Consider the following 26,976-nt stretch of genomic DNA (forward strand, 5'->3'; position numbering starts at 1 on the left):
TTCAACTGTGCTGTTGCCTATGTTTATTTTTTTTTCCTGGACTGGAATACCTTTATTTTTGTCTGCTAATTTAAATTTTACACAGCCTTCTGGGCCTAACCTATTTCCACCAACTCTGTAACACCTTTTTACACTACTTGATTTCTGTTTCCTTCTGATCTTCTCTGACTACACACTCAGTGTTGTGTATATCTTAGTACTTCATTATGCATTTCATATGCATTACTTACTGTAAAACTGTGTACTCATCTTAGGCCCCCATCAGATGCAGTCTTCTTTAGTCAGGCATGGTGGTGCACACCTGTAATCCCAGCTACTCAGGAGGCTGATGCAGGAGAATTGCTTGAACCCAGGAGGCCAGGGTTGCATTGAGCCGAGATTGCACCCCTGCACTGCAGCCCGAGCAATAGAGCCAGACTCCGTATGAGAAATACTTTTTTTTGGATCCCCTCATATTCCACTTAGTTTTTCTTTCTTCTTTTCATGTTTCATATTGCATCACTATATTGATATATAGCTCTTACTGTATTTTATTTTCGTCGATTGTTTATATGTCTCTCTGCCCAATTAAACTGAGGGGTCCTCAGGGACTTAATTTTGCTGTTTTTTATGACCTGGTCTACCACAGTGCCACCCATTTAGAAGCCTGTTTTTAAATTTTATTACTTGCTTCTCTTCTCAGTTCCAGCTCAGTTCTCTACTTGTAATAATAATAACATATTATATAATTCATATTGAGTCACAAGTTAGTCACATGTTCTTTTCCATTTCTATTGAATGTTTACAAATTGTAGCTTTTTCCAATTTTAAAAATTCCTCTTTTATGATTAAAAATTTATTCAGTGATACTTATTCAAGTAAGAAAAACCTTATTCAGGACTACTGTGATTGCTATAAGGACGGCAACAGTGGGATTTTGCGGTAGGGGTGTGAGATTGGGTTCAACTCTGCATACAGCATCGCCAGGTGGTAATTTATAGCCAAGGAGTAGGCTGAGGATTAGTGGATAGAAAATTACTGAGAGGAAACCTCAGAAGGAAGGAGGATTTTGACTAAACTAACCTAGCAGGATTTTTGCTGAAGACAGGACAGGGTGATCAAGCACTGGGGGTTTGGTAGAGAATGAGGAACAGAAAACATATTGAGCATGAAGGGTTCTTGCTAAAATAACTTAGCAATGTTCTTGCTAAAACTGTATTTTACAGAGCAGTGTACAGAACAGTGTACAGACAGAGTTAGAAGGCTCCTGACTAAATTTTAGTTAAGCAAAGGGTCTTTGTCATTTGTCACTGCTGGCTTGCATTTGGGGTTGAAGAATTCTTTGTTGTAGAAGGCTGTCTTGTACATTATAGGATGTTTAGCAGCATCCCTACCATCTTCCTACTAGATGCCACCATCAGCATCTCCTTCCCGTAGCTGTGACAAACAAAAATGCCTCTTGGTATTGCCAAAATGTTCTTTCAGCGGCAAAATCTGCTGGTTGAGAATCACTGCTTTCGGAGGATCCATTCCAGCTCCTCTCCTAGTAGACCTGTGTGGCTCCAAAGAATAAAAGCATTTTCCCTCGTGGTTGTGTTGGTAAAGGAACTCTTAGGAACAGGGCATGCACAAATCTCGACCTTTCTGAACTTTTTTTTGTATATGGGCCACTGAGAACTGCCAAACTCTTGGTCCATAAGCTTTTTCAAAATCCTACACTAAGAGACTCGATCAAACTGTAGCAGATCTTCTCGCAACCAAAGATTTAATCACTGGGATGACCCATCCGTCTTTTAAGGTTTTGTCTGGGAAAGCTCAAGATTGTCAAAGCAATTTATTGTGTGTTCTAGCGAACATCTGAGATAGGCCCCTGATCTCCTTTATTTAGAGCATTTTCTAAAAAGTGCTTATCATTGTAAATATTTTTCTGTTCTTTAAAATATATACATACCTCCTACATCTTAGGAGTCCTCAAGGACCAGAAAGCCATTATTAGAAATGTAATCATCAGTAAGGATGGAGCCTCTGTCTCACAGTCCAGTGGTGGTAGGAGTAGGGGGAATAGAATCATAACTTAAATTCATTGCCAGGTAAAATATACAGCTGGCCTAATTAGCATTTACATTGATCAACCCTTTATACTTCTTAACTTCCCTGTCACTGCTCGAGCCTTGTTAATCCCCCTCCTTTCTCCTGTTTTCTCATTATCCCTTTAAAATGTTCAGTCACCTCTGTACAAATTCAAATTGAGAGTCCACACTGGACTCTCTTTCCAGCTACAATAGTATATTACTGATTAAAATCTATTCTTAACACTTTCACTAGTGTCTGGATTTGTAGTAATATTAATTATTCCTCAACAGGGCCAACAAAAACTATAAAACCTTGCACAAAAGTCTATTTATATAATCAATCACTGATTATAGTCTAACTAAATTTCAGTCCCTTTTTGTCTTGTTGCTAATAATGAATAAACCTCAATGTGTTGCATTTTTCAAGGACATTTGTCCTTTAAAGGAATTACACTGAATTTTTAATATTTTAAGCAAAAGAACATATCTCTTTGGTAAGAAATTTAAGCCACCTTAATAGCCTAATGGTAAAGTGGATCTAAAAGGATTGGAGACATTGAAAAAGCTGTTAATAGACTCCTCAACTCCCCCCCAACACTGCTGTGTCAACTCCATTGAGTCTGATTTTGTGTCTGGGTAAGTAGTGTTGTTGCTAAGGCACTTCTGATTTGCCTTTAGAAGAAAGTAAACTTTTCATCAAGCTAAAACTCTTGCAAAAATATCTGGGCAATAAATATTATTATCTGGGGCACATTCTGATTTTGTTTTGTTTTGTTTTGTTTCTCTTACAGTGTATAATAAATAGAAATTATAATCATCTGAATGTCAGAAAATTCTACCTAAACCAATGTAATTATGAAGGCTTTGTATATTAATGTAATTGTCTGCCAATTTGAAGGCAGCATAGATGCAGTGAAACAAAAAATTGCTTCAAAGGTGCCACCAACTGTTTTTATTGTAAATTACAGTTTGGGACCTTTATCATGTATTAAAACAGTCCATTAAATATTATCATATTTTCACTCATCTCAAGTTTTATTGTTCTAGGAAACCAATCTCAAACACTTGTTCTTGATTTCTAGTAAATTCATCTAATGCTGTAAAAAGTTAAAATATTTTATCATTGCATATACTTTTTATTATGGCTAGTGGCTATGTAACTAATACAGTTATTTTTAGTGATACTTACTTTGAACTATTAATATTAAAAGTTACTTGTTCTGCGATAGATGTAACAGAGAGTCTTATAATCTTGCACTGAAAACAAGTACCTGGTAGACTTAGTTTTGCAGGTTCTCTTATGTTTGAGGAAGTTAAAAGACATAATTCAGTCTAACATATTTGTGTAGAAGAATAAAAGATGAGTGGATACTTGGGAAAGATTTTCTCTGTTTTGTGTTTGGTACTGAAGGGAGAAGGATGTGCTGCGTGGCACACAGAAGACAAATGTAGCGGTTAGATTTTGAGAGAAGGTACTTTCTAAAGATTGAACAATAATAACAAAAAGCAGCTTGAAATTGTTGACAGTTAACATATCTGTTAGCAGGAGAGAAGAACCTGTAAGAGACAGTATACTTTTTAGAAACATAAAAATAATATAAAAAGTAATTATCTGGTGATCTTTCAGGAGTAGAGGGGTATGTTTTGGTTGTAGTTTTATATACAAAGAGGCAGATAAAAATTTTGAATTTGATTAATATTTTTGTTTTGTATCAGAAAATGAAGTTTGTGATTTTAGTTGTTCTTTATTATATATGTATTATGTGTAATATGATTTCTATTTGTAATTCATAATTATCTCTTAAAACTAGTTTTACAAAATAATTTCAACATCTTCAAAGATTTTAGAGATACTGCCTTTATGCATTAGAAAAATTAAAGTAGCGTATTCTAAAAATCATCCATTTTTTTTTCAAATTTTCTGAAGTATGGCAAAAACCCTAGTAGTCGTCAGGTTATGTGATTTACTGATGCATCTTGAAATGTACCAGATGAGAACATTTAGTAAAAAAGAGGGAAAATCTTTTATAGCATTGTAATTATGCTTCTAAGGTTTTGCTAAGTACCGCTTACAGAAGCATGAGAAAAGGCTCAATTAAATAAATATGACTACAGTCTAGACTTAAGAAGTCCTTATTTTCAGTGTTTATCATTTAAATTACAAAATCCAGGGAGGTATAACAACTGGGAGCTTTCCATTTTTTAAATAAATGCAAAGAAAGATTAAAATATGATATCTAGTATTCGTCTCTACTACCTGAGTCTCACATATTCAAGTTGTAAATAAAAAAAAGAAAATAAAAAATTATTAGAGTGACACGAGGCACAGTTATTGACTCCTTTTCTTCTGACTAAAAGACCTATTATCTTCTTTAGATGGAACTGTTTTGTGTAGCATGCTTTCTACCAAATCCTAGCATGCCTTTTAGTTCTTACAGAAAAACAACGGAAGCTATTTGTAGCTTATTTCTGAACGTCTAAATTTTCCATTACCTGCAATATTCTTGGTCCTGTTTACTTTTGATAAAAAAGAAGCTCCTCTCCTCTACAGCTGACACCTGAGTAAGTTCCTGAGAGTTAGGTAGGCTCTTTATTCTGGATAGAAAACCTTTGTGGGGGCTGCCAGGGGTAAGGCTTTGGTGGTTTCCACTGCAGTCTGGCTGAGAACCCTTTCCTCAGGTGTCTGATACTTGCATCAGCTCGATTTGCATGTAAATATTTTGAATAAGTACTGAGATAGGTCCAAGGATTTATCTGTCATCTGTAAGAAAAAAAACTGAAATGTGCTTGTCATTGACATTTTTCTTTGCCTTTGACAGTCTTTTGTATTTAAAGAAGTTAAATCTGCTTTACTCTATGGGGAGCTTAACTCCTATTGATTGATTCCAGTCAACTTCTATTAGAATAGGGGTGGGTCGTTATTGTTTGGTTTTGTAATTGAGTCATAAATATCCTGGTCATTCCTATCTCATGCAATTTATTTTATTTAAAACCCTCTCCATTATTTTTGCACTTACACATTTTTTGTTTCAAAGTGCAGTCTAAACTGCACTTGCAGGAGGTCTTCGCTGAGGACTTTTGACCCACTGACCGCCTTTCCCTCTCAGGCTTTTTGGCGCACACCCTAACATTTGGCTTTGTTTATCATTACACATCCTCGTTTAGCTTATGATCATATTTTCTCCCTCGTAATTCTTGGCATTGGTCTTGATAATGCTCTCCTATAACTACAAATTGTACAACTGTACAGGGGTACAATTGAACAAACGTTCTTTTTTAAAAAAATCAGTAAGTTGTTCAACTTTTTCAGATTTTGTCTCTCTTGCTCTATTCTCTAAAGAAGATTAAACGCCTGACCATTTTATAGTTAATAGTGGGAATGTCAATTTGGAATCTTTACCTTGGAAATCCCAGTGAACCAGGTCACACTGCCAGACACTGTCACTGCATAGGACAACACAGAAAGCATCTGTGATGCTCACTCTTCAATAACCCTGTGATGAAAAGCCTCACAACATAAGTCAAAAGATCATAAACACTTTCATTAAAACAGAAATAAGGAACAAGGGAGATAGAAGGCTCATTTTCAAGTAGGAGATGTTGATGTTTGCTGTTCTGTGGTTCACCACTGGCTGGTGTTTCATACAGAGGAAGGTATTTGGTGTGTCATGGGCACTCACTTTTCTTTGAATCAGCCAAGTGCAAACGTGTGCCAATGTATAGAAGAGGTGGACTCAGCCCTACTTTATTTCCCTGTTGCAGACTTTTTTTTTTTTTTAGCTTTCTCAATTATACCCATTGCTTCAGATAGGATCCAGGTGCAGAGGTCCCATTCATTTATACTTTCAGTATGGACTTCTCTTCTTAGCCTTCATCCATTGCATAGGCCCAGCTATGTAATATACTCTTGAATGTCTCAAAGGCATCTCAATTCTATCTTTGTCTTCATGATAACTTGACTCTTAAACTTTTCTTCTGAACTGTTCCAAGGCTCTTATTCTGCTCAGGTTTTTGTGATGTTCATTGCAGTAGCTGGTTCACTGCTCTGGACTCTGGCTGTGGCTCTCTGGGCTGCCCTGGTGAGATACTGAAGTCCCCAGGGATACTGTACCTCCCCCTAACTCAGCCTTTACCCTCCTACATGCATCCCCATGCTGCTGGAATTTCATTCCTGAGACATAACAGGACAATGGACATCTGTGAATTCTTGTGGCAGCTTCTCTAAGGATAAAATAAGGATGAGTTTGAGATGTGTTGTGGCCAGATTGGAGTTTAATACTGTGTTTTCACATATGCCTTTTCCAACTGAGAAGATTGGTGTGAACTTAATGTCAAAATGCGGAATGTAGAGTGATTTGATGTTTGTTCAAAATCTTCAACAAAAATAACCAAACTGAAGGGACTGTCCATGTCAGATAGAATCAAATGGCTTATTAATATTTCAGTGGCTAATAAAGTTGCTGGTGGGCCTTTGTTATGAAATATTTCAAAATATGAAGAATGAGCTTAGAGAAAAAGTGAAAGTAATAGATTGATGATGTTCACTGACGAGGAGAAGGGAAATGAACGTGACAATGGATGATACCAACACACGACCAATTAACCCAGGAACTCTAATTTGCAGGATATTGTGACATTTAAGAGTTTTTGTTTGAATTTCTAAAAATATTCTGGTTATTTGGAGACAGGTCTCTGAAGAAAAACACAGTAAAACAAAATCTGAGAGACCTTAGTTATATAATTTATTTTGAGGAACATGGCATGAGTGGCAACCTTAGCATCACGGGATCTTCCTATTGCCTATATCTGACCTGAACCATGGGGAGATTTTAACGATAAAAATTAAGAGATTGTCTTGAGTTACAAACATCAGGCTAGGGGAATACAGCTCCAAAGAGGGAAGCAAAGTGAGACTAGCAGAAGACCAAATGTGTGTGGTTTATTATTCACTCATGAGGACCCAAAGGAAAATATATCCTGGCACTCATTTCTGAGGAACTGTCATGTGTTTTTGCAAGGGTGGCTTACAGAGTTTGTGTTAGATCTTATGTCAAATTTTATTTCAATTTTTTTCCAGCCAACCATTCATTTTAGAAGTCCTATGGTTTAGGAAGTAAGAGAAGTCTTGGGGATCAATAAAACTAGCCTGTCAGACACTGGTGTAATTAAGGAACTCTTGTGACAGCTCTAAGAGCTTGGATTAATAGTCCTGCGCATTTTAACACATGCTAAGTATTGCAAATAATACGATTTAGTTTATTTGAGGAAAGTTTCGTGGCCTAAAGACCATGTATGTTTTGTCCTGCCTCTGTTTTCTCCTATTACTGAGCTCCAGTCTCTGTTTATGAGACCGAATGGCATCGCAACCTGTCAATGAGTATCTTCCCTGGCTGACTCTTGGTCTGATGGTTGCTTGGGAAAGGCAACCTCTGGTAAGATGTGATCTAAGGAAATTACAAAGACTTCCTCATCTCTTTGGGACTTTCTAAGCCATTGGCTGTCTCTTTGTCAAACCACAGTTCTGTGGACAGAGAGCTAAAGGATGTGTATGGAGAAGTCACTACCCATTTCATGTTTCTAAAGCCACTGCTGCCTTCTGCTAAATGCCCTCATATCCACATTTTCAGTCTCTGTTATCGTTGGTTTCCCTTTTTGTCTTCCCTGTTTCTTATATCCTCCTTTCTCCATTTAACTTATAGCAGACCTATGATAGCAACAAAAGGTTAGAAATATAAAATACAAGTTAAAAGGGTTAGAGATGTTAAAAGCATTATCAAGGACACAGGAATAAGATAAATGTGCTATTGCCTCCACTGCTGTGACCTTGCGTTTACAGGGCTTCCTCATTTTAAAAAAAGTGCTTGAATAGATCTCATCACATTAAACTTCCACATCAGCTCCAAAAACCTATATCCCACAGGGCATTGCATTTTACTTGTGCTTTGCATTTTATTTCTCTTAGTAGACTTTTTATGTTATTCCTGATATATATGCAGATATGTCACAATATAGCAGATTGCATCATATCATGCAGATTTAGGTGAATGAATGGGTCATTTTCAAAAATTAAAAGCATGTCATTATCTTCTACCTAGCATCCCAGAGCTTGTGGTCCATATCCGGGAATATAGTTAATATCCATAAATGCACAGCAGCTTTCACCTTAACACTAAGCTTATGCTATTTGCATTGGAGTTTCCAGGTCACCTTGATGAGTCCCAAAGCCATTTGTGAGAAACTTATACATTTTTCATGATTTTCAGCCACTCAGCACCCAACAATATTTGAATCTGTTCATTAAAATTGTCAAAAACTTTTGGCTGCTTGTCTTGACCTCTCCTGTCCATCCCCAACATGCATTATAAATACTTTTGTTTTGAATAAAGTTATTCAAGCACAGGTGCAGTGATCTAGGCTTCTGAGAGATGCTTATTCTCTGCAAAATGCTTAAAAATATGTCTCCAGGTACTGAGTTTCCTTGGCCTGATTTATAGAGCCATGCAGACTATGTACATTTAGAAGGCGGTGCTTCAGATATTTCTCATTTGCACATACGAATATCTAATTTTCTTTAATTTATTCAAGCCATAACTTTAGTTATTTTTTTATTATACTTTAAGTTCTGGTGTACATGTGAAGAATGTGCAGGGTTGTTACAAAGATATACATGTGCCATGGTGGCCATCCATGTTAGGTATTTCTCTAACGCTATCCTTCTCCTTGCTCCCCACCCCACAACACTCCTGGTGTGTGATGCTCCCCTCCCTGTCTCCACATCTTCTCTTTGTTCAACTCCCATTTAAGAGTGAGAATATGTGGTGTTTGATTTTCTATTTCTTTGTGTTAGTTTGCAGAGTATGATGGCTTCTAGCTTCATCCATGACCCTGCAAAGGGCAGGGTGCCACTCACCAGCAGTCTTGCCACGAGATCACACCAAACAAAGGAGGGAGGGCCATTTATATCTAACACATCCACCCTACTGCTGTGTCTTGATTCCATTGGCTGGAACTGGACCTCACAGTCCAGGCTGCACCCAATTGGCTAATAACTTAAAACTTTCATAAGTAGGTAAAGGCAGAGGAGAACAAAGGAAAATAGGAAGTAACTTGAAGAATGCTTAGACAGGCCAAACTACTTCCAAATAAGGAAGAGGAATAAGCTATGATCTAAGACTTGCCTGGGCTTGTCCAGGCATGTCAGGGCAAATATCTAGGTTAAAGTGTAAGAACTAAGAACGTTGGATACCCTTATTTCTTTATTACAACTAACAGCTACTCAGTAGTATTAGCAAAGGGTCTAGAATAAATTAACTTTTGAAGAAGCTATTATTTATAATGAACTAAGAAGAAAGCTTTAAAGAGGAACTTTTATTTATTTTTATTTTCTACAGATAGGAAAGAGGATACTCAGTGACTGAGCCCAGGGATACTCCAGTATTTAGATGTTGGAAAAATGTGGAAGAGTCAACTAAGGATATTGAGATGGAGGGCAGTCCTTAGGACTAGAGTGGAAACAGAGTGTGAAGCATCCTGGAACTGTAACCGCCCAAGGGTTCACATTGCCTGCTGCCTAGACCGAGCCTATTTATCAAGACAAAGGAACTGCAATGGAGAAAGTCATTCTCACAGAGCCCACTATGTGGGAAACCAGAATTTTATTATTACTCAAATCAGTCTTATTCAGGGATCAGAGTTTTTAAAGACAACTTGGTGGGTGGGAGGAAGCCAGTGAGCTGGGAGTGCTGACTTGTCAGCTCAGAAATGAGATCATAGGGAGTTGAAGCTGTCCTGTTTCATTGAGTCAGTTTCTCCGTGGGGGCCACAAGATCAGATGAGCGTTGATTGACCTGGGTGGTGCCAGTTGACCCATCAAGTGCAGGGTCTACAAAATATCTCAAGCACTAGTCTGAGGTTTTACAATAGTGATTTTGTCCCCAGGAGCAATTTGGGAAGGGTCAGAATTTTGTAGCCTCCAGCTGCACAACTTTTAAACCAGGACTGTTAATCTTGTGGCTAATTTATTAGTTCTGCAAAAGCAGTGTAGTTCCCTGGCAAGAAGGGGATTTGTTTTGGGAAAGAATTATTAACATTTTCTGTTTTAAAGTATAAACTAAGTTCATTCTAAAGTTAGTTCAGCCTATCCCCAGGAAAAAAAAAGGACAGGTTGGAGTTCAGAAGCAAGAGAGAGTTGGTTGGGTCATATCTCTTTTACTGTCTTTGTTATAACGTTGCAATAGTGGTTTCAGAACCAAGTGAACAAAGCATTTCAAGAAGGAGAATGAGGTCAGCTGTATCAAGTATTGCTGAAACATAAGATGATTATTGAGAATTTAGTAAGGGATTTTGGCAATTAAGAGTCATTAGTGACTTGATGAACAGTTCTGGCAGAGTGGTAAAGGTGAAACCCTTTTTAAAATATGTCAAGGGAGATAGAAAGAGAGACCAGATAATGGAATTTCAAAATAGGTAATTTTCTAGAAATTTGATATAAGGGAAAACTGAGAAATGAAGCATTAGCTGGGGAATATGTTGTCCAAAGAGGTATTTTTTAAAATAAATTATAAGATATTTGTATGTTGCTGAGAAAGATTTAGTAGTGATATAGAAGTTAAGAAGAAATCACGTAGGCAGATAGTAAGGGTATGGGAGTCCTTGGTAAGGCTTTTCTTTTTAATGAAATGCAGTCCCAAGTCATTTTCTAGCAAAGAGCAACCTGTAAAGTTGACCTGCAGACATTGACAAGCAAGCTAGGAGCTTGCAGGGGTGAATGCAAGCTAGGGACTAGGGACTAGACATGTTCAAGATGATGGCTCCATCATCCCTTCTCTGCCAGCCATGTGTACAGTAAGGGGTAGACAAGATGGCACCAGCCAAGGAGAATTCATTTGCATAATAAGATTAGGGTGGGGCAACCAGCCCTCTCTGTATGCTATATAAATGTCACACCTGATCAAATCAATCTGTGAGCCCTATGTAAATCAGACATTGTCTCCTCAAGGTAGACTAAGAAATCCAGCGCATACGCCATCAGCCAGTCTTTTCTGCTCAGAAGATCCCTCCCTATATAGACAGAGCTGTTTTTCTTTCTCTTCTCTTTTGCCTATTAAACCTCTGCTCCTATACTTGTATGTGTCTGTGTCCTAAATTTTCCTGGCTTGAGACGACATATCCTAGCGTATATACCCCAGATGATATAGCCGCTTCATATTGGAGACCTCATCTGGGCTACCAAGGTACAGCATTAATTGAAACGGTGAGTACAGGAGCAGACTCCAACTCTGTCCTTTCACTTCAAGACTCTCAGTCTCCATTTTAGAACTAAAGCCAAACACTGGGCCTCCTTCCACTATTTAAAAAGAATTAGGTGTCTACCAGCCTTACAAGACTTGGGAGAACCGCTTGCTGGGGAGAACATGGAGAATCTCCCAGCACCTGTGCGTTGTTGGGCATATTGGCCATGTTTGGACCAACTTTCTTTCATGAAGGATATAGCCATCACATGGGGCTGTTAAGAGGTTTTGGAGCCACTGAGGATTTCTGGCTGGAGCTACCTCTGGTGTTATCCAAAGGCATCAGGAACGACCCCAGCCTCTCACCACATGATTGGGTGTTGTCAACAAGATCTCCAACTTTTCTATCATTAATTTCCTCCTCCTTTCCTGTCTGCAAACTCCGTATCTCATATCCTTTCTGTGTATGCAATGTGTGAGAAGCTTTACAGTTCAGGGAAGTCATCCTGTTTGGCAAGATCAGAAAATGTCATAGTACCTGGAGATATGGCTCGAGGGTCTTTATAATTTTCTGGGAACAGAGGGTCCCCCCTAACAATGAATGTCGCTCTCTGCCCTTGGTCTGGAGAGCACATGGTACTTCCAGGTCACTCCCTGCCCTTGATCTAGAGAGCACATGGCATTTCCAGTTTTCTCTTGGCCCTTGGTCTTGAAATGTATATCAAGGTCACTCTGCCCTTGGTTTGGAGAGCACATGGCATTTCAGGATCAACAGTGCCACCTAGTGGAATAGGGATCTTGTCCATGAGACACATTGTGGGTCCTTTACTGAAACACTCTAGCTTTCCAATTCTCTTCTCTTTTTGCACCTCTCTACTAGAAACCAGGCTTCCTGCTGCTTCCATAAACAGGAAAATTCTGTCTTCAACAACTAAGGGTGAAATATCCTCGGAAGCCAAATTTTAGTCTCAATATTATTCCATCTGCAGGAAAATGGCCATTTGGTCCCTATATTCTTTTAAGTCACCTGTTCTGCCTCCAATTAAAATGGTACCTAATTAGTAAGGGGATTTTAAGTTTGGAAGTTAACTGAAATCATTCTCTAAGGGTAAGCGCTTTAGCACAGGCCATAATAGCAAGATATAGACCTCAAACCAGCATACTTACTCTTAAAAAGGGAAGTGCAACAGTTGCCCAAATGCAACTGTCACATAATCTATCCCGAGATCCATTTTCTTCTTGGGGAGCCAGGCAGGTCCCACAAGTCTAGGAAGTCAAAGGGAAATCACAGGCAGAGGACTAGTGTTGCATAGCTCAGTGTGACTAATACCAATTACTGAGTTCCTCTGGTTTCATGGCTGGGAATCACGCCTGCAACCACTGGCGGAACATTCAACAAGGTGCTGTGACCCAGGAACCGCAGAGGGAAAACAGCATGGGGGATGCTCCCACTGTCTTCCCATCCACTCTGCGTCACAACAAAAGGAAGGAGACTAAAAAGATGCCTTTTTCTCACTTCTCTTTCTAGATGGGTAACAGATCATCTTCAGCATGTACTCCTATGGCATGCATTCTGAAGCACTAGGACTCCTTTAACCCTGAGGCTTTGAAGAAAAGGTGGCTTATTTTATTTTATATAAGAGCTTATTGCCCTTTTGAACCAGACTAGCCTGTGAAAGAAAGTCTTAATTGTTAATATTATCCAACAATTAGATCCTTTCTGCAGATGGGAGGGAAAATGACCTGTGTGTACAGGCTTTCTTTGCCCTATGAGACAACCTAGACCTTTGCAGGCATTGCACAATTGACCCAGCCCTTTAGCAATCATATCAGGCAGTCCCAAAGGGAGGGAATAATCCCACAAGACTGCAAAAGCAACTTCCAGGGGGAACCATCTGAGGCAGCTATTCAGTGTCCCAGAACTTCGAGTCCATGCTACCAGCTCTTCCACCTCCACCATCTCCAAAATTTTCTACTTCCCACTCTAGCTCTTACCCCTAGAGGAAATGCCCACTGGGGGTGATGCCACAAGGGTTCTTGGTCCCTTCTGATTGCTGGAACTTAGGCAAGTAAAGGGAGACTTAGGCTGATTTTCTGATGACTTTTATAGATACATAGAAGCCTTCCAAAATTTACCTCAGGTATTTGGCCTCTCATGGAGGGATGTTATGCTGTTCCTAAGCCAAATCCTAATCACAGCTGAGAAGCAGCCAGCAGAGAAATGCAGAGATGAGAAGTATGTCTCCTAAAGTAGGCCTGAAAAAGAGAGAGAGAGAATAGAGAAGGCAAAGAGATAATGGAAACACCACTCCCAATAGGAAGGAAAGCAGTTCCTCTTGACAACCATAGCTGGAATGCCAATAATGCTACAGATGAATGGAAAAGGCAACATTTTTAATGTGCATATTGGAAGGCCTATGAAGAATGAACAGATAGGGCCAAACCTCTTAATGACTCTAAACTGTCCATTATAGAACAAAAGCCAGCTGACAACTTTGCAGCCTTTATGGAAAGACTAAGAGAGGCACGAATAAAGTATGCCTCCCTATCCTGAGTCAGTGGAGGGACAGCTTATCCTAAAGAACAAGTTTATTGCACAGGCATCTCCCAGTATTAGAAGAAAACTACAGAAGCAAGCTATAGGACCAGATAGCACCCTTAGAGAACCTCCTGAAGGTGGCCTCCTTGGTCTTTATTAGAGACCAGGAGGAGGACCAGGAGAAAGAGAGGAAGCAACAAATAAGGACAGAAGTTGTAGTAACTGCTTTGCAGGCTTGCAAAGTCCAGGATTTCTGAAGTGCATCAGCTAGTTGTTTTCAGTGAGGCAAATGAGGGCGCTTTAAGAAGAGAGTGCTCAGGAAGCAAGAAGAAACCACCACAACCCTGTCCGGCATGTATGGGGACCACTGGCAATTGGACTGCCCCTGGAGACGCAGGTGACTGGGGTCAGAACCAGTCTCACAGATTGTATAACAGGCCTAATGGGTCCTGAGATTCAAACTCCTGGCTCCAGCAGCTCAAATTTCCATTATAGCACAGGAGCCCCAGGTGATTCTGGAAACTGAAGGAAGAAAGGTAGATCTTTCTGGACCCTGGAGCCAGCCTCTCTCTTCTCCTCTCTAATCCAGGCCCCCCTTTCCCATAGCATGTCTATGAGGGGCACCTCAGGAAAAATTCTAATTTGATATTTTTCTCAACCCCTTAGTTGAAGATAGGGAAACCTACTATTTATACATGGCTTTTTAGTCATGCCAGAAAGCCCCACTCATTTATTAGACAGACACTTTAGCTCACATGGGGGCCAGCATCCTTGTAGCCCCAGGACAATCTCATTGTCTTCCCATGGTGGAAGCTAATATCAATCCAGAAGTGTGGGCAACTCAAGGAAGAATATGTCGAGCCATAACTGCTAGGCCAGTCCAGATCCAATTTAAGGATCTTACCTCTTTTCCTAACCACAATATCACCTAAAGCAAGAGGCTAGGAAAGAGCTAGAAGCTCTTATTAATAACCTAAGATGCAGTACCTCCTAAAACCCTGTAACAGCCCCTGCAACACCCCAATATTAGCAGTGCAAAACTCAGTGGGAAATGGAGATTTGTTCAGGACCTCCACCTCATTAATGAGGTCATAATCCCAATTTACCCTGTAGTACCTAATCCCTGTACCTTGCTGACCCACATACCTGAGGGAACTCAATGGCGTACAGTCCTAGATTTAAAGGATACTTTCTTCTGTATACTGACCTACCCTGACTCTAATACCTGTTTGCCTTTGACAATCTCTCTGGCCATACCACCCAGTTCATGTGGATGGTGCTGCCTCAGGGATACTGAGATAACCCTCATTTGTTTGGACAGGTATTGTCAAAAGAACTCTCCAAGGTTTCCCATCTTCAGGTGAAGAATTTGCAATACATGGATGATGTACTGCTCAGTGCCCCAAATGAGGAAGCTTCTCAGGAAGGCACTGAAGCTCTTCTTAATTTCTTAGCCAACAGAGACTATTTCAAAATATAAGGCCCAGCTTTGCAAAACCTCAGTGAAGTACCTGGGTTAGCGCTGTCTGAAGGGCCCAGAGCATTAGGACAAGAAAGGATTAAGTCCATTTCCTTCTTCCTACTCCACAAAACCCTCAAGCAACTTAGAGGATTTGGGGACATTCCAGGATTTTGTAGACTATGGATACTTGGGTATAGTGAGATAGTTCGTCCTCTGTGTCACCTCAGAAGAGAAACTCAAGCAGCTAAAACTCATATCCTCACCTGGGAACCTGAAGTCTTAACACAGGCCCAAGTACCAGCTCAATAGCTGGTGGGTTATATGAGTAAGGAGCTTGATTTGATGGCTGAAGTATGCTGAGCAGGCCTCTGAGCCATTGCTGCGGTGGCCTTACTGGTCCCAGAGCCTCCAAATTAACCCCAGGAAATGATGTAACTTTTTATACCCCACATAATGTGGCAGAATTACTGTCCTCTAAGGGAAGCCTTGCCGTTAACGGACAGCAAGCTCCTTAAATATCTACTGTTAGAGGCTTCCACCATCCAGTTAAAAACTTGTTCTCACTTAAACTCAGCCATTTTCCTCTCCGAGGGAACTGGTGAACCTGAACATGACTGTGAACAAGTTGTGGTACAGAACTAAGCAGACTGGGAAGATCTCAGGGAAACTCCCTGGAAAATCGAAATTGGAATCTCTTCACAGATGGAAGCTCCATTGTAGAGCAAGTATATGCATTACACTCTGAATGATCTTACTGAAAGTGCATCTCTCTCTCCAGGCACAAGCTCTCAACTAGCTGAACTGATAGCTCTTGAGTTAAGCAAGGGAAAGGTAGCTACCATTTACACTGATGCCAAGTATACTTTCTTGGTTCTCTATCCTCATGCTGCTATTTGGAAGGAAAGGCACTTTCTTACCACCGATAGACCTCCTTTAAAATACCCTCAGGAATTTAACAGGTTATTATCCTCAGTTTTCCTTCCATGAGAGGTAACAGTGATGCATTGTAAGGAACATCAGAAGGGAGTAGATTCAGAAATAGCTGAAGGAAACAAATTAGCTGATTAGGTGGCCAAGTCAGCAGCAAGGACGCCTCACGATATTAACATACTTGAAGCCCCTCTAATCTGGGAAGGCTCCATAAGAGAAATCAAGCCTCAGTACTCCCTTGCAGAAATAGAATGGGCCACTTCTCAAGGGTACACCTTCCAGCCCTCACGATGGCTGCAGTCAAAGCATAGCAAGCTTCACTTGCCAGCCTCCAGCCAGTGGAAAGTCCTTAAATCCTTTCATCGATCTTTTCACTTGGGAAAGGATAAAACTTATTGAAGTGCCCAGAGATTATTTTCAAGAGAGAACTCACTAAAAATAGTAAAATAGGTTGTTAATTCTTGTGAAGTCTGTCTTAAAAATAATTCCCCAAACACTCGGCTCCTTCCTCCTCAAACCCAAAGGATGGGAAACTATCCAGGGGAGGACTGGCAGATAGGCTTGAACCACATGCCAAAGATGAAGGGCATCCAATACATCCTGGTGCGGGTAGATATTTTTACTAACTGGGGAGAAGTATTTCCATGCCATACAGAGAAGGCGTCTGAGGTAGGAAAGGTGTTAGTTAATGAAATCACACCCTGTTTTGGTCTATCTAAGTATCTCCAAAGTTGCAATGACCCTCACTCAAGGCAGCTGTCACACAGCGAGTCTCAGAGGCATTAGACAAACAGTATTATCCCCATTGTACTTGAGAGTCCAGTCCTCAGGAGAGGTAAAGAAAAGTAATTATATAATCAAAAGACATCTCAAAACTGTCCCATGAAACTCACCCTCCTTGCGTAACTTTTCTTTCTATGGCTTTACTGCACATAAGAAACACCCTTCGAAGTTAGGTCTAGCCCTTTTGAGATGCTGTACAGATGGCCTATTCTCACCAATAATTTCTCTTTAGACTAATAGACCTTTGAATTGCTAAGCAGGTAGCTTCTCTGGCTCACTTTCAACAGGAATTAACTAGCAGAAGCCCAATCTTAAGAAGTAGGACCAGGCTAGGCGTGGTGGCTCACGCCTATAATCCCAGCACTTTGGGAGGCTGAGGCAGGTGGATCATTGGATCATGAGGTCAAGAGATTGAGACCATCCTGGACAGCATGGTGAAACCCTGTCTCTACTAAAAATGCAGAAAAATTAGCTGGGCATGGGGGTGAGCACCTGTAGTCCCAGCTGCTGGGGAGGCTGAGGCAGGAGAATTGCTTGAACCCAGGAGGTGGAGGTTAGGGTGAGCCGAGATTGTGCCATTGCACTCCAGCCTGGGTAACAAGAGTGAAACTCCATCTCAAAAAAAAAAAAAAAAAAAAAAAAACAAAAGAAGTAGGACCGACCACCTTTATTTAACTTTGGAAATTTGGTATTAGTAAAATATCTTCCTTCTTTTTCTCTTTCCCTAAGCTCAAACTGGAAAGGGCCTTACACCACTCTCTTTTCAACCCCCTTGGTAGTAAAAGTTACAGCTATTGACTCCTGGATACATCACACTCAAGTTAACACCTGGAAAGTGGAGAGAAAAACCTCTGACAACGCAGAGAAATGTCCTGGGTACCAATGTGAAGAAATAGGAGAACTTAAGCTGAAAATCCTAAGAGATAAGTAAATGAGCAAGGGTCCTACTCATTTCCACCTCTACCATTCAGTCACTTCTACTTTTCTTTTCGAGATTTGCTCTCAAATGCAGAGGTTCTTTATGACTCATAATTTCAGGGATAATAGTTACCAACAAGAAGGGAACATGAAAGGTTAGCTATCACCGAGTGTGCTAGGACTTCTTATTGCGTTTAGTGATATATCACACCCTTTAGCTCCTACAATATCAGCCATGGCACATTTGTGCAACAAGACGAATTGCTGGGTCTGTCCTGAGTGGTTTGCTCAGTTTAATAACACTATGGAACCTCCCAATGGCCCAGAACTTACTGCCTTAGGATTCCCTTTGTTAGTTTTACCTTTAATCCTCAAACACTTATGAGGCATAAATGGGACATAGTATAGGAGCAGTTTCAACTGAGTAACCAACTTCAGACAGGAAAACATTCCATCTCCAGTCCCAAGAAACACTCTCCCCAAATATAAGCTTCACACCCTCAGGCTGGGAAAAGTTGACTTGGTAATGGCAAATGTCTTCTACTGCTTTAAAAGCAGTAGGAAGGTCCATGTTCGAGCGATCTCAAATATTGTAACATCATACTTGTAATTGCTGATAGTTCTAAGATTTGAGGAAGAAGGTGCCATAAACCTGATCTAAAAGGATCAGCAGCCCTGTGGGAGGCTTTCGTCGTCTGACTGCACCATCTGGTTGGAAGTCTCAATGACACGTTCTAAGTAACCACCTTGATTATAATGTGAAGAATAACACATGGGCCTTTTCAAACATGTCCCCTCATGGAATTCCAGACCCTTGTATCATGTTTGCTAATAGTAATGGCCTACAAACTGGGGACATCTGGAGCAATAGCCCTTGCCACAAGGATCATGTGAGATATTGGCCAGGGCATATTATATTTCTAAGTTTTTGGAACTCCATTTATGAGGTGAACGCTTCTCATTTAGTGTGTAAGTGCATTGTGAATTACTATTTTGAATGTGGATATGCACATCCCAAAGATGGTCCTATTATATGTAAGAGGGAAAAGCTTCTAAGACATAAGAAAGATCTGCCTGTGTCCCTCACATGTCACAACTTAGAAACATCCCTTCAAGCGACAGGATTATATTTTCTTTGCAGCTCCTGGCTACACTGAATTCTCCTTAGGCACTGGAAAGGAACCTATACTATAGTACTGGTAGTCCCCAACCTGTTATTTTTAAATTCCACTGACTTGGCTGCATCATCTAGTGACATCCCTAACCTAGGTTCCTTTTTAGAAAGTGCACTATCTCAGGTACACCAAACATTTCCATGCCCTCATCTGGAGATTTAACCAAAAGAGAAGATTTGGGAGGGCATGTACATGGCAACCCCATCTTAGAAATATCATGGATGAAAAACTCTATAACAAGAGGCCTCTTCTGATTTGCTGGCATTCCTTTTTTTGAAAAGTTAGCACTTGATATATTCATTATGATGCACCGAGGATAGAAGGCAGCAGTAGGATCCATAGAAGTGCAACAGCAATCCGTAGACTCTTCAGCATCGGTAGAAGCACAGAATAGTTGGGCCCTGGATGTTCTTACAGCTGCGGTAGGGGGTTCCTGTTCAAATGAAACATGCTGCTTCTAGATCAATACCTCTAGTCAAGTAGAAGAAAACCTACAGGTGCTTAAAGGTCAAGTTAAAATCATTGTCAGGGCAAGAGAAAGTGCAGGTTCCAGTTCTGGATGGCTACAATTCTTCTTTAATGAATTTCAGTCTCCTTTGTGGAACTGATTAATTCCATTACTAAGTCCCCTCTTGCTCATTTGTTTTATATTAACATTTGGACCTTGTCTACTCAATAGTATAACTCAAATTATTTCCTCTCACCTAGAAGCAATCAAACTTAAAATGGTGCTGCAGACTGAACCACACGCGGACACACCATTTTTCCAAGGACCCTTGGGTTGACCCCAGAAGGAGCCCTAGCTGCTGTTCCCCACATAACGCCCCTTTTGAGCAGAAAGTAGTAGCCAGAAACAGTCATTGCCCAACACCCCCTAACAGCAGTTACGGTGACGACTCCAGAGGGTGGAGTGATACAGGAGTTAAGAAAAAATCAGCTAGGCAGATAGCAAGGGTTTGGGAGTCCTAGGTAGGCCATTTTTTTTTTTTTAATGGAAAACAGTCCCAAATCATTTTCTAATAAAGAACACCCTGTAAAGTCTAGCTGCAGACATAGACATGTAAGCTGTGAGCTTGCACAGGTGAATGTCAGCAGGAACTAGGGACTAGACATGTTGAAGGTGGTGGTTCCATCATTCCTTATTTGCCAGTCACTTGTATAGTAACTGGCAGACAAGATGGTGCTGGCCAAGGAGAATTCATTTGCATAATAAGATTAGGGTGGGTCAACCAACTCCCCCTCCACCCTCCGCCCCTCACTGCACTATGTAAAAGTCACACCTGATCAAACCAATCTGTGAGCTCTACATAAATCAAACAGTGATTCCTCAAACTGGACTATGAAATCTAGTGCATCTGCTGCCAGTCAGTCTTTTCCACCTGGAAGACCCCTCTCTCTGTATAGAGAGAGCTGTTTTTCTTTCTCTTCTCTTCTGCCTATTAAGCTTCCACTCCTGCATAATATTCCATCAAAAACGATGAGTTCGTGTCCTTTGTAGGGACATGGATGAACCTGGAAACCATCATTCTCAGCAAACTGACACAAGAGCATAAAATCAAACACGGCATGTTCTCACTCAGAGGCGGTTGTTGAACAATGAGAACCCATGGACACAGGGAGGGGAGCATCACACACTGTGGTCTGTTGGGGGGAAATAGGGGAGAGACAGTGGGGAGTGGGGAGTTGGGGAGAGATAGCATGGGGAGAAATGCCAGATATAGGTGATGGGGAGGAAGGCAGCAAATCACACACACATAGGTACATGTGTATACCTATGCAACAATCTTGCATGTTCTTCACACGTACCCCAAAACCTAAAACGCAATTAAAAAAAAAAAAAAAAAAAACTTCCACTCCTAAACTCCTCATGTGTTTTCCTGTCCTAAATTTTCCCAGTGTGGCATGATGAATCCCAGGCTGTATACACCAGACAACGTAGCCACTTCAGTAGTAGGAGAATAATTTAAGAATTAACTTTGAGAATTTATTTTGATAATGTGTGTAAAGCACTTAGCACAATACATAGAATATCACATAGAAACTAGGTATTCCCCAAATTATTGTAGTATAATTATATTTTATGGTACTGTGTTACAACTGTCTTTATAGATTCCCTTTTATTTTTAAAGACAATTTATTTTTCATTTAATGTCTTAAAATTGCTTGATTTAAAATGCTTCATGGATTAGTTAACTTACTCTGCATTTTTTTATTTTGATCAATCACTTCCACGATATGTAATTTCCACCTTCCCAATAATTTCATAGTATGCACTATAGCTATACATCTTCAGGTGAATTATTTCAGACTGATAAATTTCATCACTTTGATTAGCTGGCAGTCAACTTGACACTATGTCAGCTACAAACGTAGGACACTTAAACTGTTATTGCAGTTCTGTATTTGACACGTGATGACAAAGGAAGACAAAGAAATATAGGTTATTGGAAACTTGTGCTATTTTTTATCCAGTAGATTAGGATTTATACAGAGCAGTTTCATTATGAACTATAAGAAAAATACATTTAACTTTCATAATACTAAATGTACATCCTTATTAGGAAATTTCATCTGAAAGAGTTTCACTGATTGGATCTTAGAAAACAGAATTCATCGTGAATCTTACTTCTATTTGTTAGTTCTAAGAACACAGCACAGTTAAGTACTCCCAAAGTAATGCAAATGAGCGCAGAACAAGTATTTCCAGATTCTGACCTGATTACAGCTATCCATTGCTGTATAACAAATGAATTAAAAACTTAGCAGCTTAAAAGAACAATTTCTGTAGGTCAGGAATCTAGAATTGGCTTTGTTGGGTGGTTCTGGTTCAGGATCTCTCATAAAGTTGCAGTCATCTCAAGGCATCAGTGAGCCTGGGTGATTTATTTCCAAGCTGTCTTGCATCCCCAGCCAAGTTAGTACTGGTTGTTGGCCAGCACAGACTCGGCTGGAAATGCAATATCCTTTCCATGAGAACATCGCCACAGAGCTTGTTGAGTATCCTCACCACATGGCAGTGATTTGCTCCAGAGTGAGTAATTTAATAGAGAGCAAGGCAGTATGTTTCTACAATACTGCCTCAGGAGTCACATTCGGCTTTTTCTGCAATATTCTATCAGTTACCCGGACAAGACTAGTCAGTGTGGGAGGGAAGCACTGAACAAAGAGATGTAAAAATCTTTGAGGCCTGATTTAAAGGCTGGCTACCACACTACCGTTGAAAGGCTATATAGACCATGGGACTCAAGTCAGGGGAATGGTTTAGCCCTAGCTGAAGCTCCTATCATGATGTAAATATTAGCCGCCTTCATTTTTATTACAATTAATGTCCAGAACTTATACAACCCTAGTTTCTTCAGTTTTTTTTCTTAAATAGATTCATGGCCAGGCACAGTGGCTCATGCTTGTAATCCAAGCATTTTAGGAGGCCAATCCACCTCAAGGTGGATCACTTGAGTTCAGGAGTTTGAGACCAGCCTGATCAACATGGTGAAACGCCGTTTCTACTAAAAATACAAAAATCAGCCGAACATGGTGGTGGGCACCTGTAATCCCAACTACTTGAAAGGCTGAGGCAGGAGAATGGCTTATATCCAGGAGGTGGAAGTTACAGTGAGCTGAGATAGTGCCACTGCACTCCAGCCTGGGCAACAGAGTGAGATTATGTCCCCAAATTAAATTTAATTTAATTTAAATTTAAAAATCAAATCATGTGCTTAAAGATTGTGAAAATGTCAAATAGGTAGATATAATGTGTCATTTCTTTTTAAAAAAGAAAATATAAATAATGTAGAAAGAAGAAAATACAAATAATGTAATACAAATGAGTTTCAGTCATTGCTGTACAAATTATTAATTGTGTTGATTTTAGGCAAGGAGTTCTCATCTCTAAAGTGAGAATCATGATGACAATAATGATAGAAAAAAACATAGTGTTATTATAAAAATTAAATATAAATACATCTGAGAAGTCACTATAAACTGTAATGCATTGTGAATACTGTCACATCAAAGTGATGTCTGATAAGTGGTGCCTTACATAACACCACCTTATCCTGTCTAGTTATAGCTGCATGAATTAAATGGCAAACTACTACTATTGATACTATGATAACTAATACCAAATTTGAAGAAAAGAAAGAGGGGAAAGAAAAAGAAATCTATTAGACTGTCCTGGGGGAAAGTTCCATAGATCAGTATGGAAGCTGGGGAATAAATGCTGCACCTTCTACCACTAAGGTGGACAATTCTGGGAGGTCTTCTGTGTGCTTCTCAGCAGGTCAATGGAATTGGGCCTCTGTTACCATAGCAGTGACCTCAGCAATGCATTTTTATATCAGCTTTTCTTCTTTTCTTATGCTTTGTGGCTGTGTACAAGCCACCTTTCCCCTAGTAGTTAAAATTAAGATAGTTACGTGGCATAACTGTATTGAGAACAGGAATGCTGCTTCTGGAACACAGATGCTGACAACAGCAAGCTAAAGGGTTGAAGGGATGGGAGGGCGGCACTAGGAATAATCCACCAGGGCATGCAACAATGAGCTACAGTATCCATAGCGAGTACAATAAACAGAACAAAACTGACAACATATCAGATTGCTTTCCAGGAATACCATGGACCAGCAGCTTTATGTAATGTCAGTGACAAAATCCTCTTTCCAGCCAACTTACGCTGATCTTACCACCTGTCTTCTCCTCCTTATGCTTCTGGATGCTGATGCTACTTTTCAGGTCCAATCGTGGCCTGTAAGTTGGATATGCCATATTGGTAGTTTGAGCATTTAAATGTGGTTGGGATGTGGGGTGTGTAGCTGTACCAGGGCTCAGTTTCAATTAATAGAACATGAGAAGTTTGTCATTTTTTATATTAAGCATGCTAGAGGCTCTTTTTGTTGTCCCAAACAGAGCAGCTTGGAGTGAGAGAGAGGCAAGTTCTTGGTGCCACAAAGATCCTAAATATTCCTTTAATGTTTTCGCTACTATGGTAAATAATACCTAAGTCAATACATTTATATCCAAGAATGTAATTGACCTGCTGTAAGATATGCTGCAAAGCTCTCCGCAGTAAGATGGAAGCTCAGAGCTGTTCTTTGGGGATCTAGAGTTCAGTGGGCATTATCAATTTTGTTATCCAAATGAAATTAGCTGTAATATTATGTATATTCTATTATCTTTGCTTTTCTATTTTACTCTAATTCATTATGTCTTTGAGAGAAATCAATAGCTTATGCTTATGTTTTCCACATAGAGTTATTTCCCAGATATTTAGTAGTTTCAAGTGGACATTGATGTACAGTCTTTTCAATATCCATTATTTGATAAACAGGAAAGCAATGAAGTGTTTGGCAATTTGTTCCCAAATGTAATTAATCATTGACCTCAACATATTGTCTCCTGGGAAAGTGCAATATTACTAATTAGTGCTTTTTCTCCTCTGTGCCAATGAAATAGAAAAGAATATATATGAACTGATTGCATAAAATGTGTTTTCACAACTCTTCTTGTCATGGCAGTCATGACTAAGCCTTATCAATTTTTCCCCACACCTAAGTTGAAAATCTCATTGTCAAAAAATTAAGATGTATTTATCATAACATATATTAAGTTCACAAAACAATGTGCTGGGTTAGTTTTCTAATCATTAGTGATTTCTTTATTTAATTTCTTTTTAAATTCAATATGTCCTAAACCTTGTTAGTCTTATAATAATTTACTTATTTTCTTTAGGAGAAATTTTTGTCATTACTGTAACAAATATGAAACCAAATATTTTAATTTGTGCTTATATATTCCATCTCTGAGAATCAGCCTTATTAGCAATTTAGATAATCTTTTACTTGGTGAAATATTTTAAAATGAAGACTATAAAATGCCTTTTAATAAGGGAATAACTTACTGTAATTATTTTAATTGCTATGTGCATTGGGGTTGTCCATGGTGTTGTGAGGAGGTAGCCTTGGATAGAGCTTAGTGAAGTTTATAGAGTGGGACAGAAGAATTATTTCTATAACAAAATCGGAAACAATTTAAGGGAAGAAAATTTGAGAGTGTATCAAAATGCATGTTAAAATTGCCAACTTATAACTGCAAAATTTAACTGCTATTAGTCTCTGTCATTGGAAAAATGCAGAAAGAACTAGGGAAAGCTGCTGAATGTTTGCATAAAGGCCACATTTGGAAGTAGTATCTCATACCATGTAAGTAGTTGCACACCCTAGGCCAGACTTTCTATTCAGAAAGCATAGATATAAACTCCTTAACACAGATTAGAATAAAATATTTTGAGGCCTCACTCTCATGAATTACTATTCATCTGCCTAGTGGTTCCTGCATTCAGTGTAGTGTAGGCATCAAAATGCCATAGTGGGGTTAAGAGATGTGTGCCTTGAGCTGAATAGAAACACCCATGTGATCATCTGCAGGTTCCTAGATCTTTACTAGTAAACAGAAGGCCTATGTGCTGTTACCCTCACCCCTGCTGATTTGGTTTGACTCTCTGTCCCCACCAAAGTCTCCTGTTGAATTGTGATCCCCAGTGTTGGAGATGAGGCCTTGTGGGAGGTGATTTGGCACCATCCCCCAGTGCTGTCTTGTGATACAGTTCTCAGGAGATCTGATTGTTTGAAAGTGTGTGGCACCTCCCCCTACACTCTCTCTTCCTCCTCTTTCTGCCATGTAAGGTGTGCTGGCTTCCCCTTCCCATTTGGCCATGATCGTAGGTTTGCCAAAGCCTCCCCAGAAGCAGAAGCCTGTACAGACTGCAGAACTGTGAGTCAATTAAATCTGTTTTTTAATTGTTTATAAATTATGCAGTCTCAGGTATGTCTTTATAGCAGTGTGAGAACAGATGAATACACCTACGAACATGAGCTTTTCCCGCAGTACATTTATTCATCAACCTTGTATGTGGCTCCAGGATTCTTTCCAACACAGAGAATCAATAAGCTAATTTCCAGGAACTGGCGTATAGCTTACTTATTATGCCTTCAAAAAGGTAATCTTCACTATCTGTTTTATTTCTGATATTTTTAGTGTTTGACCGTGGTTCCAGGGATGGATGAGGGGCCTAATTTTTCCAGTGAATTAGAAATCCATTGAATTGGCTGGGTGACAATGATCAGCAACCTGCGGTGGTTGAGACCATGCTTAGGCACCCCTTACATGTCTACTGTTGTGTTTCTGTGCCCTCTAGTTGAAAGTATTTTTCCTCTTTTGTGCACATATATACCAGCAGGAGCTCTAATGCAAATCCTGTTTTAATCTGTCTCCTATTACACGCTGATGTAGGTTTATTGGTTTATTTGTATTTTGCTTTTCTTTTAAACTGTATTCTTCAATACAAAACTCTGAGCATAGTGACTTGAGAAACAGTATCAATGAGTTTTTGAAGCATGGAGTAAAAAATGTTCATCACAACTATAGTGGTGTTTTAGTTATATTCAGCTGGAATCTCCCAGCATGTAAAGATAGCATTTATTCCACTTCTTGAGAGCTGAAGGATTGGAAGAGAGGTGACTTGTGTTGAAAACACTTCTCTCCAGTTTCTGTATTAATAAATAGGATAATTATCATATTTACATATTCTGTTCATTAAAAATTGTACTGATTTTGACTTTTTAAGGAAATTTGAATTTCTTCTGACTTTTTTTTGTAACCTAAGATCATCCTCTTCCATCTCAATTTAAGAAACATTTATTGAACACCTAATATATGTGTTCCTTATTCCCATCACCCACTCTCACAGTAAGAGATATCATGATGATTGAATCTGCATTTTTGGCTTCCCAAGGCTCACAACCTTAGAAAGCAGAGATACACAGAATCAAGGTATATGGAGAAAAATTCGAAAGTAGGGACACAAAAACTGCAGAGACTGAACTGGGGAAGG

Source organism: Sapajus apella, unplaced genomic scaffold (assembly GCF_009761245.1).
Source record: "Sapajus apella isolate SASKATOON/1434 unplaced genomic scaffold, GSC_monkey_1.0 scaffold6, whole genome shotgun sequence".
Taxonomy (NCBI): Eukaryota; Metazoa; Chordata; class Mammalia; order Primates; family Cebidae; genus Sapajus; species Sapajus apella.